This window comes from Toxorhynchites rutilus, chromosome 3 (genome assembly GCF_029784135.1).
Source record: "Toxorhynchites rutilus septentrionalis strain SRP chromosome 3, ASM2978413v1, whole genome shotgun sequence".
Taxonomy (NCBI): Eukaryota; Metazoa; Arthropoda; class Insecta; order Diptera; family Culicidae; genus Toxorhynchites; species Toxorhynchites rutilus.
Window position 1 is genome coordinate 46601826 of NC_073746.1, and position 5635 is coordinate 46607460.

Here is a 5635-nt window from a genome sequence, read left to right on the forward strand (position 1 = left end):
GACGGCCGAAACTCTATAATCGCTGTTAGGTATACTGGTGCTCCGGCACCAATCCGTTCGGCCTAGTTACCCTTGCGGAGCAATCAGTGAATGCGACCAACAGGGAACTGGAGACCTGCACGGTTCGAGTGAGACTTTGCCTTTCCCTTAACTTGTCCTCCTTTGTTACGTCCACGATGCCGATGCCGTACAACCACACGGGTTTACGGTTTGAAAGAAAATAAGATATTTTTTTGGGGTCTGCGTGTTTTATACTCTAGCGGTACACACTCACAGGATAGAGACAAATCGGCAGACTCAGCCAGAGGGGCGAGTCCAACGAGACGAACGAATGAGCGTTAAAAGGGAGCGATGGCAAAAAAATACATTCATTACGATTTGTTCGCTCGTTGGATTCACATGCAGGCTAAAAAGGGTCCTTTTCAGGATCACAAAATTATCTCCAATCTAAAGAGTTTATTGTTTTGTTATCACTCGATATCCCCATCTTGTTCGGCTAAACCTTCCTGTTTAGCGATTTGTTGCCACTCGCCACAGCTTTCACAGTTGGAAAATTTCTTCCCATCCAGCTTTGTGACATGTTGTACAGTAAATTACATTCAATGCGACGTGCCGAAGCGCCACTCAGTGTCGCATTGGAGGCGGTTTTAACCTGTAATTGAACATTTGCGATGACAGTGGTACAGTGTCGACATTCAATGTGGGGTCTTAATTTGGACCTCGAACTCTATGTTTACAAAAATGTCCAACTAAATATGTCGCATTACATGTCCGTCCAATTAGCTAAATGTCGAACTAATTTTAAATTACTGTACTTTCAATCTGGAAACAATTGAGGAATTGGTGAAAATTTAATAATCAGGAAAGTCCGCAACTATCAATAAGCTCAGAACAACTGCCAAATTCACATACTCATCAGATCCTGGCAAACAAATTATGAAAAAATCAATTTGTGTTTTATTATTATTTTGGATAATGTTTTAGAAAGCATTAAACTGTATTTCCTAAACTCTTTTTTGGAAGGTTTAATGGCCCTGAAAAGCGCCTTGTTTTATGGAATGGTTCCAATTTAGAAAACTTAGTACTCGTGGTTTTGAAAAAAACCATTTCGAACGCCCTCGATGCCGCCTTGTTCTGGATTTGCCACCAAAGCAGTTTGTAGAAAGAACAAACTTTTTTCTTCCGCTACCTGCTGCCGTTTTGCGATTGCGTTTGCCACTCGCCACTCGCTGCAACTGCCTGTTGTCTTGATGTCCACCGAACCGAATGTGTTCTGTTCCGAATGCGGGCTTTCTTATCGTCGCGAGCAGCTTTGCCAGCTAACTCGATCACTTCGGCGGTCGAAACTATATAACGCCGGCTAGGTACTAACGCGCTCGGCCTAGCTACCCTTGCGGGGAACTCCAGATCAACACGGTTCGAGCGGGATTTTGCCTTTCCCTTCACTTTTCCTCCTTTACCATGTCCAGACATGGCTGCTTGGGTTGGTTTGTTGATGTGTTGTGATGCGAACCGATGTGGTGTACGGTTTGAATGAGAATGATCGTTACGGCAGCGGAGCGGAGATTTTTAAGCTGATTGGCTAGCTCGAGAATTACGCATGTGTGAGACTGCGACCAACGTTTCGTTCATTTTTTTCTTTTTCCTTTCCAATCGTGCTTCATTCTATTTCGCTGCTGCTCTGGTTGCCCGTTTTGGTCGGTACGATTTGAGGAGCACAAAATGGACCAATCAAAAATGGGCACATAGTGCATTTTGACAATGCTTGATATTTCACAATTATTCAATTATTTATCTCAAGAAAAATGAAATGTTATTCGTTATGATAGATGCGTAGATATATTTCCTATCAATTGATGCAAAAACCTTTGCGATCTATTGAGAAATGCTCGAGTTATAAGCGTTCCAAATCTTGCATTTTTTCCTACTTGTTCAGTGCCTAGATTTCCATTTCACCCCCTATATCTTCCGGTTAGACGTAGTCCTACGTCAATATATTGTTTTATTTTCTTCTCCTACGTGAATACCTACCTATCTACCTGAAAAATGGATTAGTTTACTGTTTACTCTTTATGAATATGTTGATGGTTCTGAAAAGATCCTTTGGTGTTGTGTTTTTGTTATCACTCGATATTCCCATCTTGTTCGGTTAAACCTTCCTGTTTAGCTATTGCGTTTGCCACTCGCCACAGCTTTCACAGTTGGAAAATTTCTTCCCATCCAGCTTGTGACATGTTGTTCAGTAAATTACATTTAATGCGACGTAACGGAGAAACACTTTGCCACTCACTGAAACTAATTGTTGCCTTGATGAGCGCCGAACCGAAACTGCTCTGTTCTTGATGCGGGTTTTCTGATTGTCGTGAGCAGCTTTGCAAGCCAACTCGAGCACTCCGACGGCCAAAACTCTATAATCGCTGTTAGGTATACTGGTGCTCCGGCACCAATCCGTTCGGCCTAGTTACCCTTGCGGAGCAATCAGTGAATGCGACCAACAGGGAACTGGAGACCTGCACGGTTCGAGTGAGACTTTGCCTTTCCCTTAACTTGTCCTCCTTTGTTACGTCCACGATGCCGATGCCGTACAACCACACGGGTTTACGGTTTGAAAGAAAATAAGATATTTTTTTGGGGTCTGCGTGTTTTATACTCTAGCGGTACACACTCACAGGATAGAGACAAATCGGCAGACTCAGCCAGAGGGGCGAGTCCAACGAGACGAACGAATGAGCGTTAAAAGGGAGCGATGGCAAAAAAATACATTCACATACTGATTTTTACCTCCGACCGAGAAGGTCGTCTTTTTCAGCTCGGCGTTTTGGCGTTTTGGACAGCAGACTGGGACGTCTCCCGTTGGCGATTTTGAAGCGGATTCATTTGGCGTGGAAGCAGAAGGCGAATAGGAGAAGGCATCAGCTCGTTTCGACCGTGGAAAGCGGGCGCTCACCGGCTTGCCGGAAAAAGCGCGCGCTTTCGTGGCGTCACTGACGCTACCCTCATAGTGCCTCTTTTAGTGTTTAGAACCAAATAATACATAGCGTGAATATACGCAAACGAATTACAACGGTGAAGTGATTGAACTGAAAGTGTATACGACTGAAAAATTTTAGTACGTTTTTTCCAAATTTTCGCGTTACAGTTAATCAGTTTTGGGCTATTTCGTTTTTCTCCATTGAGTGTGTTAAACGCTTTCTCGCACATATCCGAATAGTGTTTTGTGAGGTTTGTGTAAACCGAAACCATTCTGCCGGCTATACCCAGGGTGTAGCTAGGCAATATCATGGCGTCCAGTAGCTCCGGGCCTCCGGGAGGCCGGGCTACAAATTTTTACCAAGGAAAGCCGACTCAACGTACCGCTCCAGAGTGGGTTGACCCTCTGAACGGTAATCTTCAAATTTTACTCTTGCGTGCTACAGGAGATCATGTGTTACCACCCAACCCATTTGTTGTGAGCAAAACCATCGCCAATTTCGTGAAAGATTTTGATAAAAACAACGCCCGACCATCAAAGGACGATAAGAAGAGAACGCAGTACATCTTAACGGCCAGAGACGAGGACACCATCGGTAAGCTCCTCTTAATAAATGAACTCATCGATAAAACACCTGTTGAGGTAATATATCACCCAACATTAAATCAACGCAAATGCGTTGTCACATGCCGTGAAGTGATTGAAATACCTGAATCAGTAATTCTCACTGAACTTGCCGACCAACAAGTGATCGAAGTTAAGCGGATCACTAGGAAGGAAAACAATATAGTTATCCCCACAGCTACCCTTATTCTTACCATTCGTGGGACAGTGATCCCAGAAGTAATTTTATTTGGATTCCTTCGCATCGGAACTCGGAATTTTTACCCGAACCCGATGCAATGTTTCAAGTGCTTCCGCTTTGGACATACGTCGAAACGATGCCAACGCGAGAATCCACTCTGTCGAAATTGCGGCAAAGAACATGGCACAGAAATTAAAATATGTAACGATGTCGCCCACTGCATTAATTGCCAAGGGGACCACTCCTCTTCAAGCAGGAAGTGCCCAACATGGCTAAAAGAAAACGGAATAACCAAGATTAGAATAGATCAAGGCATTTCATATAAACAAGCCAAGGATCTTTACAACATTAAAAATAATGGACCTTCATATTCAAGTGTCCTACAAGACAGGCTAAATATTATTCAAAAACCGACTGCTAGCTGCAACAAGTGCAAATGTAGTTGCGTTTCAGCTGAAAACAGTCCGGCAACAAGTCGCGAAAGTACTCCATCCACAGTTGACACTACTATGTCCGAATCTGATACCTCGACCACCGAATCAGAATATGATTCCGATGTTTCAATGACAATATCTGAGGCCCCAAGGAAAACCAAGAGGAAGATATCTTCCAAAAACACATCTTCAGAAGAGCTCTAAACCTCAGAAGATGAACTTCGACAAAATAAAGAGAAACAAAGGAAGAAGACACGAAACAATCAGGAATCAAAGGAAACCACACCACAAAAAAACAACACACAAAACAACGCACCACACCACAACACACAAAACAGCAACACACATAACAACACACAAAACAACAACACACAAAACAACAACACACAAAACAACAACACACAAAACAACAACACACAGAACAACAACACACAAAATAACAAACAAAACAACAACAAACAAAACAAAAATGACAAGAGATCCGGAAAGAACAGCACCCCTTCCAAGGGTAAATAAGATCCACCAAACCCGCCAATACATTCACTCCAACGAACAAACTAGCCATTCAATGGAACATTCGAAGTCTCCAAAGAAATTTTCCGGAATTACAAACATTAATTTATAAATATAATCCCACAATCATAGCTCTTCAAGAGACTATGACGCAGAAAAATTTTCACAAAGATTCTATCAAAGGTTACACCACTTATTTCAAAGAAGGACCCAACCCTTCATTCAACGGGGTTGCAACTTCAATAAAAATCGGCACCCCCCACAATTTTCTCCCCGTTAACACCGCTCTACAAGCAGTGGCAATACGCATAAACCTTCCGTTTCCAATCACAGTAGCCAGCATATACATTTCTCCTACGTCCGATGTGGCTCCTCTACGGGGTCAACTGGAACATCTTCTCAACCAACTTCCCTCCCCAGTTCTCCTTATGGGTGATTTCAATGCTCACTCGTATGCCTGGGGATGCTCATACCTCAATCGAAGAGGGTCCATTTTAGAGGATTTTCTCTCCGATAATACTCTCACTTTTCTGAACAACGGCCAACACACCAGAATCAATTCTGCTTCTGGCTCTTCTTCGGCCATAGATCTCACCATCATATCCCCTCAACTTTGTTCAAAGCTTTCATGGAACACTCACGATGATTGCTGCAACAGCGATCATCTCCCAATATGTATTTCCCTTGGCCAACCTTCTCCAGAAGTTTCAACAAGGCCTAGATGGAAATTTGAATATGCAAACTGGGCTGGCTATCAATGTGACATTGAAAGCTGCCTCTCAGCCAAACAAGATTGGACACCCGAGGACTTTTCCCAAGCCGTCCTTGAGGTTGCAATACGACACATTCCTAGAACCAGCGGAAATCCTGGTAGAAAATGCGTCCCATGGTGGACACCTGAAGTAAATACAG